General features: G+C 42.4%; 1 protein-coding gene across 12 annotated transcripts in view; it reads left to right on the top strand.

Moving 5' to 3' along the window:
• Positions 1 to 12538, top strand: part of Ano4 (anoctamin 4) — a 409423-nt gene that overhangs the window by 283088 nt on the left and 113797 nt on the right. The window lies entirely within an intron of this gene.

Genomic DNA, 12538 nt, shown 5'->3' with positions numbered 1-12538 from the left:
TGAGTGTTCACTGCAGGGTTGATAAGCAATATGGAAGGTGGAAAAAGAAGGGCCAGGGTTTAGAGCAGGAGTCAACAGGAGGGAAGCACAAGGAGATTTCATTTATGACCAAACACGCGCTCGCCAAGTATGAAGGACGATAGTTGAATGAGCATGAGCTTGCTTCCAGAGCTAGAAGAATAACTTAATAAATGATTTCCTAAACTGAGAACATTGATAGTCCATGCATAAATTACTGTTTTGGGAGAACTGAGGCAATGGAATCTACTGGAAGAATGTGCCAGAATAAAAGAAACCCCAATAATGGTGGTATGACACGTGCATTGGGTAGGGCTCTCTGGAGAGAATCTTCAATGCTGCCATGCTGCCGTTCGGTTTTGGACACTACTGATGTACCAGGATTTGCCAAAGCCCTGTGTCTACTGACTCACTTAAAATGCAGTTAAGAAGGAAGTGTGATACACACACACACACACACACGCACACACGCACACACACACACACACACACACACACACTCAGTGATTCTTCCCAGGATAGACTAATTGAAGTGATGAAGAGAACCACCCCTTGTAGCTACCTCTCAAATTCAATTTCACAGGAACAGCTGTCACTTGTGATATTAATGGCACCCCAGCAACAAAACACTTGACTTTCAGTGTTCTGAAATGCTCCTGGAATACCATATGTGGCTACTCAATTTATTGTTTAATTTCATCTAAGTTATATTTAATCCAATTAACCCATGGGAGGACTCTCCAACCCAACCCATCTCCTTTCAGAATAAACATATCAAAGAGTCTAAAGTATTTTTTTTAGCAAGAACAAAACATCTTTTCCATAAACATCTTTATTTCATAAACTCACCCAACTCCCATAAACATACTCGTGTAGTTCAGACTCATAGATCTGTAATAAATGCTCTTTTTATCCATGTACCTGGTCTATTAAACACTGCTTTGATTCTGATCTCCAGGCAGGTTTATAGTCATTATAAATTATCCAATAAAGGAAGAGAATTTATCATATTTCCCCTGCCCGATTTTTTTTCCAGGATAAGATGACCCTGGAAAATCTTCAGAAAATATTACAATGTAACAAATGCAATTATTGTAGGCAATTACAGTTGAAGTCTCATAACTCCTTTGCTCTCTGCCCCCACTGTGGGCATTCTGCCTGAGTTTATACTCTGTTACACTGGACAGAAGGAATGCTGGGCCCTCTACATTACAGACTCTGTTCATTACAATCGTATCAGAAGAGTGTACAGGCAGAATGAGAAATGGCTTGCATTTTTCCATCCCTACTACTAAAATTTAATATATGTAAATGTTCCAGAGCCCCTTGGACCCGTCTATAAGTTATGTAGGCTATGATCCAAATAGTGTCCCTGTGACCTAAAAGAATGGCATTAGCTTCCAAAGATATCTAATTCCTATCCAAGGAGATGCTGTGAATGAAGAGGACCCAGCTCTAAGAGGAAAAAGAAACCCGAGCTTCCTACTGTCTGTTGGCAGTGCAGGAGGACTTCACTTGCAGCAGACAAGGCCTATTAGCTACCTCTGCTAAGAAAAAGTACCACCAAGAGCTCATCCGTAGCTTCTTTCTGTTATATCATCTCTCAAAATGCACTGCTGGAAATGTGAGTCTGTCACATGCTGGTCTAGGGAAAAGCGAGCATCTCTAAAGAAGGCCTGTTTCACTCCTGCACTTAAAGCTCAGGGGAGCATTGTGGGAAGAGGGGTGGGAAGAGCTTAGGAGCCAGAGGATCAGGATCTTGCTGGGAGACTGTAATGTCAGAAGCTGTAACCATGAAGTCTCACCAACAAGACCATGCAGACACGAGCTGTACAAGGAAGCCACCAATGAACACTGAACTGGATGGGGATGCCTGTGAGCCCCGAACCCCACACAAAGAGCCAGAGGCAACTGAAGAGTGCTGGGAGAAAGAGAGATGGTCTTCCCCAGGAAAGAGCCTACCAACTGGTTGTCCAGTGCCATATGATCAACCCTGAAAACATACATACAAGTAACATTATTAACAGGAGATAGATAGATAGATAGATAGATAGATAGATAGATAGATAGATAGAGATTATAGATAGAGATAGGGATAGATACGCATTCAATAACAATTAGTGAAAAAGAGAAGCCATGAATTTGAAGGTGAGTAGGGAGGGGTATATAGGAAGGTTTGGAGGGAGGAAAAGGAAGGGAAAAAAATATCATAATCTCAAAACTAAAAATTTTAAAAGGAAGGCCCATTTCATAAATTCAGTCTGGTCAAGTCATTTGTCTTGACTGACTTCCTGTAGATAGTTAAAGCTCAAAGGACTCAAAGGAAAAGTTTTTCTTCTTGTCCTTCAGGAAACAATTACAGCTTCTCAGTCAAGATCCTGCATAGTGAGCTAATCTATCAAAAGGCTGTTGACATGCCAGCATGCCAGGTGTGAGGAAGGTCCTTTGCATGTGACCTTTTTTCTAGTCATCACCACTCCTAAGGTCCTAAGGTTTACATGAAGCCTTCCTAAGACCCTCCAGGGGAGGCCATTTATCCAGAGCCTGCATATTGGCTCGTGTTGCTTTTCTGGTATTTTCCTAGAACCTTAGCTGACACAAAGACTGGAAAACCCCAGACTCACATCCAAAAAAAAGTTTCTTCAAAAGTAACTCACCTTGTAGTTAAGATATAAACTTGTGTTCAGACCAGACTTGCCCACGTGGGTAATCCGTCTTCTCTTTATTGATTTGCCTGTGCAGTCCGTAGGGGATGTTTGCTCAGTAAATGGGATAGACAGAACAGTGACAATGTATCCAAGCAAAATCGATGCTAAATCACTAAGCCAAGACTTCACGGGGTTCTCCCTTCCACCCCATCTCCCAGCAAGGGAGACTTTGAGAAGTAAGTAGCACGCTTAATCTAAGAGGTGAATACAATGTATTCTGGTTAGCTCATTTCGCCATCTTAACATATCTCAGTAAACCCCAGCTTCTCCTGTTTGGAGATGTTTGTTAGATGTGATGCAGACCTGGTGACCCCACCTTCCGGGCATATAGGGGATAATTGTAACCTTTGAGTTTCTATTGGAACTCTGCACTTCAAAAGCCCGCTGTCATCATCATTTTCTTTATCCTAAGAGCCAGCACTAAGTGGGGCCCTTTGCACCTCCAGGGAATTGTGTAAGCATTGGCATTCGCTGTCCTGATTCATACTCACACCATCCTATGTGACAGGCACCATCATCTCAGGCAAGCCTAGTCACTCCCACTCACCCAGCATCGCACACCGTTAGCAAACTAAGCGGCTAGACTGTGAGTCAGCCTCTAGCTGGCTCTGGACTCATCCCTGTATCTGGAAGGTTTTATACTCATCGCACATTAGGATGCTCCTTGATACATTCATTTACAATGATATTCCCACAGAAGTGTTGTCCGACCCCCACCACCACCAACAGAGTAGTATTAGCACAACGAACACATAATTGGTGACCATTTAGGAGATGGCAGCACTAAAGCGTGAAGATGACCAGCTTATTATAGGTCTAACTGGGGCACAGAGACAGGCTGGAGACTTCCAGCACGAGCCTCATGCTTCCCAGCCCACTGGCTGTTTTTCTCCTTTGCGTGGTTGAAGTCTGAGGTGGCTGTATAGAGACAGAAATGTGTTTGTGACAGCAGCCTAGGGGAACTCAGATTCACTGCGTCCTTGCACAGAGACGTGGACTGTTCTCCCTACTGGGGAGGTGGAAATATACCTGTGGAGTGGCAACCTTACTAACTTGGGAGCCTGGCTACCCCCAGCCTGGCCTCTAGGGTGGGGCAGACTAACACTGTAATTAAGAGCTGCATCCACATAACACATTACCTCAAACTGTCCTGCACAGACCAACATAAAATTATTCACCTGATTCGTAAGTCAGAATCGTAAGTTTAGATTGTTAACTGATTTCTTTGCTCAGGGTCTTCAAAGGACCAAAACCATACAGGTCAGCCTGGGCTCTCATCTGGACCACTAGGAAGGTAATCTGCATCCAGGCCTCTTTTTAGGTTGCTGGCATAGTCCCAGTTGATGCCATCAGAGGGCTAAAGACAATATCCTTGCAGGCTGTTGGTAGAAAGTCAATCTTGACTTCTGAAAGGGAGGCATCCTCGTCCTACTTGTCCTCAAAGGCAGCCACAAGGGTCACATCATTCCTTTGCTCTCTCATCTCCCCCTCTGTGACGTCTCTCCTGCCTCCACCTAGAGATGATCCTCTTAACTTCTCGTGTTGTTAATTTGATCCCATCTGAGTCATCCAGAATGCTCTTCTGTTAGGTCCTACAACCTTGCTCCTTTCTTCAAAAGCTCTTGTACCATAGAACCTAATTTACAAATTCTTGGCATTAGAGGGAGAAAACCATTGGGAGCAGTTCTGCCAAGGAGGAGAAGTCACAGAAGTTACTGACTTTGTTTGAGAGCTAGTGTCTATTACTGTGAACAACATAGATCACAGAGTAGGTCTTCTAGAACCTGGGTGGTCCCCATTTCATTTTACATCTGCGCAGTGGTCCCAGTATGAATATCCTCCTTCCATTGTTGTATTTTGCTTTGTTTATTACTTTGCTTTTGCTTTATAAGACATGATCTCAGGTAACCAAGGCTGGCCTTGAACTCCCAATCCTCCGGCTGTTTCCCAAGTACTTGGTGTTTAACCCTATAGTGTTTTAAAAATCCAGTTCTATTGCTCCCTGCCACTTCCCTGGTGTGCGCTCCTTTAGAACGCATCAGTGCTTGCTAAGTGTCTGGAAACCTCCAAAGCTTCTCACATACTTACTAACTAGCCTGCAGGTCAAAAAGATGATGATTATGATGGCAGCAACAGTGCCAGTCATTAACATCACCCTGTCTTATAACTCTTTCTTTTTTGTTTGTTTTTTAATTTATTTAATACTTAATAATAATTCTTTGGTTTCCGGGCAAACATCCCCCTCCCCCCTCCCCTTCCTTATGGGTGTTCCCCTCCCAACCCTTCCCCCATTGCCGCCCTCCCCCCAACAGTCTAGTTCACTGGGGGTTCAGTCTTAGCAGGACCCAGGGCTTCCCCTTCCACTGGTGCTCTTACTAGGATATTCATTGCTACCTATGAGGTCAGAGTCCAGGGTCAGTCCATGTATAGTCTTTAGGTAGTGGCTTAGTCCCTGGAAGCTCTGGTTGCTTGGCATTGTTGTACATATGGGGTCTCGAGCCCCTTCAAGCTCTTCCAGTTCTTTCTCTGATTCCTTCAACGGGGGTCCTATTCTCAGTTCAGTGGTTTGCTGCTGGCATTCGCCTCTGTATGTGCTGTATTCTGGCTGTGTCTCTCAGGAGCGATCTACATCCGGCTCCTGTCAGTCTGCACTTCTTTGCTTCATCCATCTTGTCTAATTGGGTGGCTGTATATGTATGGGCCACATGTGGGGCAGGCTCTGAATGGGTGTTCCTTCAGTCTCTGTTTTAATCTTTGCCTCTCTCTTCCCTGCCAAGGGTATTCTTGTTCCCCTTTTAGAGAAGGAGTGAAGCATTCACATTTTGATCATCCGTCTTGAGTTTCATTTGTTCTAGGCATCTAGGGTAATTCAAGCATTTGGGCTAAAAGCCACTTATCAGTGATAACTCTTAACTTGGGAAGGTTAGTGACGTTGCCGAAAGACAACAGACGCTGGGTTTAGACAAAATAGGAACAGCTACAGTTTCACCTTTCCTGCCAAGCCAACCACTCTACTTCATTCCCCCTACCCCCTCACTTTTCAATTCATTCATCATTTTCATTACCCCACTATAGTGGCTCTTAACCAACATCACCTTTCATTCAGATCATGGTAACACAGCTGGCTGCCGAAAGCTGCCACTTCGTTCCCATTGAGGATTTACGTTTGACTTCTCCTACAGCTTCATTGGTTTCTGTCTACGTGGAGAGCTGGTACACAGCTTCACTGACTTCCTAGTCAGTACCCACAACAGATTCTGCAAAATGCAATCCGATTAGCACTGCGCGCTGGAGGTGTGTGGCAGGTAAAAGCCCTGTCACAGAAAAACCTCTGGGCCAATGACTTCTTCCTCGAATGAATTACGAGGCAATCAAATGAAATAAAGCCAGGAGCCAAAGGAAAGGCCACCAGCTCAATATAGGAAGCCCACTTTGTGAGTCTGGTTAAGGAAGGCGTCAATGAATTTAGACAAGTGAATGGCTTGAACGGGAAATGTTGAAAAGCGAACTTTTTTAAAAAAAATTATGATTAAACTATCTTAGTTCATTTTCAACGTGAAACTTGATATTAACTTTTAATGTTAGAGCTCAAACTTTTGGGTTTCATATATGTCATTACGTTTCATTCTTATTGCGAGGTCTACTTTTTATGTTATTGTACTTTTATTCATTTGTGCTTTTGGAAAGTTCATTATTGATATAGGAAAAAAAATCTTCATTTCTGTATGCTGATTTTGTATTTTGCTACTTTGCTAAGAGTATATGTCAACTCCAATAATTCTCTGAGAGTCTTTCGAGCCCTTTTGTGTATGGGTCCTGCCATCGGCACTTAGGGACACCTTGGCTTCCTCCTTGATTTGTGTTTCTCTTGCTTCTTTCTTTCTTACTGTCCTAGCAAAGACGAATCGTGTGTGAGGAGACTGAGCTCCCTTGTCTCAGTCTCCCTTGTAAAAGGAACACTTTCTGCTTTTCCCCCGTTCCACAGAATGTGGGTACATATTTGTCTCGGGCAGCCTTTATTTTGTTGAGCTAGGTTCCTTCTATTATACTTCCTTTGGGGCATCCGTCAGGAAGAGATGTTGAGCCTTGTCAAAGGCTTCTTTGAGTGTCTTTTCAGGTGATGTGTGATTTCCGTCCTTAAGTCAAATTATCCATTGTATTAGAGCTATCGCATGTGTTGAATTAACTTTGCCTCTAGAATAAAATCATGTGTGCCATAGTCTATTATCTTCTTAATGTGTTCTTGAATTTGATCTTCGAGTATTTTATTGAGAGCTTTTATATCTAGATTTAATCGGAGACACTGCTTTAGAGTTGTCCTGTTTGCTTGTGGCTTATCTTGTTCAAGCAGCATAGTCCCCTTGCTTTCGTGTGGTGAGCTCCACAGTGTGCCTTCCTTTCTTGCTGTGAAACAATTGGGTAAGAACTACTGTTTCCTAGCTCCTTAAAAATGCTGTAGACTTTAGCAGTAAATTTGTCCAGAACTTGGATTTTTCTCTGTGGATGGTCCTTTGTGATTGCTATAATCACATTGCTGAGTGTGGATGTGTTTATAACTTCTTGATTTAACTTTGGTAGGTCACATTCCCATGTATCTGGCAATTTATCCATCCCTTCTAGATTTTCGATTTTCAAATTTAAGCTTTCAAGTATTTCCTAATGACTCTTTTGACTTCTTTGGACTCTTTTCTAACACTACTTTTTCATCTATAACTTTATTAATGGCGTTCTCTGTGATCCTTCTTTTGGCTAAGAGTCTATCACTCTTATATATCTTTAAATGGACTAAATTTTGCTTGACTCATCCTATATATGATTATTTAGGGTTCTATTTCATTGGTTTTTTGCTACCTACTACTTAGGAATTTAGTTTGTTGTTTTTCTAAGATCTTAAAGGTGCGTTAGAGAGGTGGCTCAGCAGTTATGAGCACTGGCTGCTCTTCCAGAGGACCTGAGTTCAATTCCCAGCAACCACATGGTGGCTCTAACCATCTGTAAGGGGATCTGCTGCCCCCTTCTGGCCTGCACATGTATATGCACCAGAGCACTCCAAGGTGCATTATTGGGTTATTTACCAGGCTGTGCTGACTATATTTAAAGCAACGTTGCTAAATACAAGTTTCCACTCAGAACTACCTTATCGGTATTCAGAAGGGTATGGTAAATTAGACACCATTTTCATTTTATTCCAGGAACTTTCAAATGCCATTCTTGATCATTTCAGTGACTTACTGGTTATTAAGACTGTATTCCTCAGTCTCTAGGTATTTGAGTGGTTTCCGAGTTTTTCTAGCTATTGATTTCTCATTCTTATCTCAGGATAACCTTACAATATATAAAAATGATTTGGTTCTACTGTGTGTGTGTGTGTGTGTGTGTGTGTGTGTGTGTGTGTGTGTGTGTGTGTTAGTTTTAATATGGTTTTCTAGAACAAGACTACTTTAGAGAGGGTTACATGGGCTCCTAAAAGAACTTTCATTCTGTATCTTTCGGTTGCAGTAGGCTGAAGATATCTTTGAGTCCATGGGGACTAAGCTGTAGTTTAAGTCAGAAGTTTTTTGATGCCTTTCAGTTTGGAGGCCCAATCTAAAGATGAGTGTATAATACTTAATTATCCACTATAATTGTCTTACTGTGTCAGTTGTTATCTGGCATTTTATGATCATTAGTGGTTATTTTATGAAATTGGAAGCCTCAAGTGTGTATGAATGTCTGTCTGTCTGTCTCTGTCTCTGTCTCTGTCTCTCTCTCTCTCTCTGTGTCTGTGTGAGGGTGTGTGTGTGTGCGTGTGCATACGTGTGTGTGTTCGTGTGTATGTGCATATTTGCATGTGCATATGTGTATGTGTGTGCATGTGCGTGTGTGTGTGCGTGTGCATGTGTGTGTGTGTGTGTTGTCCCCCTTATCACCATGCAATGGTTTTCTTTATTTCTCCTGGATATATCAGTTTCGAGGTCTCCTCTATCCTGTATTACAGTAACTAAGCAGGCTAGTTGGGTTTCCATTTGCATAGTAGATGGACTTCTGTCTTTGGAGGCCAACTCTGCAGACATCACTGCCAGTAAGGTATTTTTCTGGAGACATTAGATTGCCAGATCTTGTTTCTTTATCAAACTAGCTAACCTGACCCTCTTTGTTGGAAGTTGAGGTATTCGCTTTTAAGGTTATTATGAAGACATGTTTGCCAACCCCAGGAATTTTGCTGGTTGCGTTTCTAGTTGGTTAGATTGTTGCTTGTTCTATTCTTTCTTCATCATATTAGCCTTAAGCCTCACTGGTTGACTGAGTTAAGGAATTCTATCTTTTAGAGCAGCGGTTCTCAGCCTTCCTAATGCCGGGACCCTTTAATACAGTTTCGCTTGTTGGGGTGACTCCCAACCATAAAAATTTTTTTCGTCAGTACTTCATGACTATAATTTTGCTACTGTTATGAAATGTAATGAAAATATCTGTGTTTTCGTGGTCTTAGGTGACACCTATGAAATGGTTATTCAACACCCCAAAGAGATCACAACCCACAGGTGAAGAACTGTGGGGACCCTCGGGGCCTGGTTATGTCATGTTTCTTACATTTCTAGCTCTCAATTTGTTCATATCATTGCTTCAATTTACCGAATTTGGGAAGATCTCTTACCCAGAAGTCTATTTTTCAAGAAATGTTTACATTTTCAAACTCTCAGAAAAGTATATATTTTATATTTTATATTAAGCACCGCTCCCCTAATACTTGTCTATTCTTGAGGGCTCAGTCCTCAATATCATTCAGATTATAAACAAGCTGCTGTAAGAGTCCAAGTCAGAAGATGCAGAAATGCATGTAAAATTGACTAAGGCTCTCTACTACATCACCAATCGGGAAAAAGAAGAACTTGGGAGAACCATGACAAATCTGCTATGAAGCTAAAAGTTATTTCGGATAAATGTGTAAATAATAAGTGGGAACAATAAAGGAAGGAGGTGGGGAAAGGGGGAAATAATGGAGACTGGAGGTTACATAGATGAAAAGGGAAGGGGAGGGGCAAGGAATGTACGGGGGAGAAGAAAAGAGCGAAACAATAGGAAAAGCAAAAAGCAAAAACCGAGCTAACGGAAGTAGGGCAGTGGAAAATAAAAACATGACCTTCAGAATAAAAGGAAAATGTTACTAACCGTAAAGGAGCAAAAGGAAAGGAAAACAGAAATGACTGTTCAATAAAAGTGAAAAAAATGCTTAAATGTAATTGGATAAGCACGTAAGGGAGAATTAAAAGCATAAATATTTTTAATACAGTAAAGCAGGAGGACCACTAAACCATAGGGATAGCATAATGATGGTGAAGCATAAACAGCTACATAAAATGAATGTTAGCGTGGCTTTTTCCTGGGCCACAGAACCTGGAGCCTTCCTACTGCACACAGCATGGTGTAGGGTCACTTGAACTTGTGGACTCGTCTCTCCAGCGGTGACACTGTATCGAGCCTGTGTCCAACATTTCCCATTTCCCAGAGCTCTCTTCACTTTGGTTGCTCCCCTTCCTTACATACTAGGGGTCTTCTACTGCCCACACCGAGCTCTGGGTTCTGTGACTTAGACAAGTTCCTTCAACCTTCCCAGACTCCTCGGGTTACCCACGCTAGGACGGCTAATCTTCTACCTGGGGAATGTTTCCCAAGCTCATTCCAAGTGTGGGGAGCAATCACAGCCCTGAAATTTATTTAGAGAAGGGACCTATCTTTGTACTCTCAGGAGCTGCTAGGTATTAACACTCACCCGGAGGGCTGCATCTCAGAATTCTTGAGCTACAGAGTGGTAGGGAGAGGCTAGAATGATTCCGAGGTATAATCCATCTGCTGACTTAGGCTAAGGGCTACCAACTCCTGTGTTACTCTTGCTTGTCATGACAGCTGCGGTTTTCAGCTCGTCTCTCTCTCTCACGGCTGCCCAATAAGGTTGTCTTTGACTGTGGGACTGTATGGTAGGTTAAATTCAGGCTTCCTGGCTTGTGCTTGCTATGACTACTTAGAGCTCATGGCAGCTCCTTTTTAAACAATGGGTTCCCTCCCAAGACAGTGCCCAGCCCCTGACCTTTAAGTCATATACAGTAGTAAAATGGATTCCCTTACTGTGTTTGGCCTGTCCCTGAGAGGAATTGCTGTCTTACCAAAATCTACAACTTGGTTTGAGATTTGTGAGGGTTGCAGACTTGTCCTAAAGGTATGACTACCAACCTTTTCTCACCAGCGCCATCTCTCTACCTTTTGAATGAGATTTCAGCTTTCCCTCCCCCAGGCAAGAAGTTCTGTGGCTTGAGCTTTGTTTAACTCAGTTTCATCATAATGTGACCTTATTTGGATTTTTTGTTGTCGGTGGTGGTAGTGTTTGTTTTGTTTTTGAACCTTTGAGATGGTTTATCAGCACCTTTGTGAACTTCTAAAGCTCTTCCTTTTTTTCTTTGGAGTCATGTCTGTCCCTCCCTGCACTGGTTCATCTCGCAAACGGGGTAATAAGGGAGGCGGGTTCTAGCTTTGCATCTTACCCAGAAATCTCAACTGCTTGCTTAAATTCTTACCTGTGATCAGAAAGGGGTAAGTTGTGGTAATAGTAGTCAGCACTTACTGTATACCAGACACCAACTGAGTGTCATGATAACACCCATTTTTTAAGATTAAAATCCTTGAGGTGAAAGAAGCTTAGTACAAAGTCATACCTGTTTGCATTTACAAAGACAGGATTTGAATCTAGACATCTGAACATCTGAGTTAAAATTCTCGATCACTGTGTCATTCTGCCCCTCTAGGCTATATCCTCTCACTACGTTTTGAGTATTATTGTTGTGTCTATTCATGTCTTTATGTATCTTTAAATAAACCATCAAATAAAAAGAAAAGTGGCAGAGATGAGAGTGTTTTTTCCTCTCCTAGGCTCTTTCAACCCAGTCTTCATTCTTGGTTTCATGAACCTCAGCAGATTTTTCTTCTTTAGGGAAATTTGTTCCTTCTCTATCCCTCACATGTAACCCCCTTTATCGGCAAACACAGCAATCTCTAAAACCAAGAGTCTAGTCTGGCTAATTTGGTCAGAATAATCACCCTTTGGGTGGTCTCTTCTGTATGTGGAAAGTGTAAACAACAGCTATGGATCGTACCTCACGTGATACTGTTTGGTATGCTGTACCTGTTCACAAGAGAAAACACTCTGCAGGGTAACCACTGCAGGCAACATATACATTTCCAAGTCTGGTGTGGTTTTGCCCCTTCTAGTTGTTCACTATGAACAGGGCTGGGATATTTCTATAAACCAGACAGTTGGAAACTACATGTGTTCAGTAGTCAGAAGGACTGAGAATAATACCAATTTGGAAAGTGTCTTTTATAAACCGCAGTACAATACTAGTCTGTTTTCCTTCACATGACATTTTCTGTGCATGGTAGCCATAGTGGCACCAGTGTGTCCTGATATCCCAGGGCCTGGAGAACCATGGAAGCCATTTGAAAAGCACAGTGAAAACAACAGAGCCAGCTATGTGTTTGCTATCTAGGGAGGGAATGTGTGACAGGCAAGCCATCAGAAACCACAAGAACAGGTTCTGTGTACAGTCACAATGTCCCATTGCCCCAGCCCCAGCCCCAAGTTAACTACAGCTAAGAGGCTTCTCTGAGCTCATATTTTCTAGACACAAGATGAGTGGCTAACCTCTACAAAATGTAGCCTTCTATGCATCTGTGTAAAGGGCTCTCTACTTCCTTTCCGGAGCCTTCCAACCTTGGGACCATTTGATCGTTCATGAGTGCATGAGTGAATATATAATTCAAATCTGTTCAAAGATAGTGCT

Source organism: Rattus norvegicus, chromosome 7 (genome assembly GCF_036323735.1).
Source record: "Rattus norvegicus strain BN/NHsdMcwi chromosome 7, GRCr8, whole genome shotgun sequence".
NCBI lineage: Eukaryota > Metazoa > Chordata > Mammalia > Rodentia > Muridae > Rattus > Rattus norvegicus.
This window is presented reverse-complemented; position numbering and strand designations above follow the sequence as displayed.